Genomic DNA, 620 nt, shown 5'->3' on the forward strand with positions numbered 1-620 from the left:
TTGATGTGGTTTTGAAACGGATTTTCCTCAAGTCCCCCCACCCCAGATATTTGCATGTCACATTACTTTTGGAACCATTCCCTGAAATTGTTTGAAAGGAGATATAGAGGAATGAATGAATGCATGAATGAATGAATGTAAGACTATGTTAGAATTCTCAAGGTAGTCTTACAATACCCTTTATGTTACTGAATAATTCTAGATGGAATAGTAAGTTAGTTCCAAAAGCCAAATACGTAATGTTTGTAAATGATTTCTTGACCAAGTTACAAGACAAGGTTAATTTTAAATTGAAAGAATTTATTTAACACAAAAAGTGACTGTGGCTACATTTGTTAAGCAGCATTTTCAATTTTTTTTCTTTTTCTTGAAAGCTCAAAACAATAGTAAACTGTTAAATAGTAATTAGAATAAAATAGTGGGCATGTGTTGGCAATTGCCAGTGTCATATGTAATTTCGATGTGCTTTTTCTGTAAGTGGCACAGGATCTCTCATGAGCCAGCTGGTTTATTCCCAGCTGCCTATGCATGCTTGGCTGGTTTATAATGCATTACTGTATTTTCTTCAGAAATCTTAATGAAGTAGCTAGCTGTGGAAGAATCTGGACCCCTAAATAAAA

This window comes from Ursus maritimus, unplaced genomic scaffold (assembly GCF_017311325.1).
Source record: "Ursus maritimus isolate PB19 unplaced genomic scaffold, ASM1731132v1 scaffold_6, whole genome shotgun sequence".
NCBI classification, from domain to species: domain Eukaryota; kingdom Metazoa; phylum Chordata; class Mammalia; order Carnivora; family Ursidae; genus Ursus; species Ursus maritimus.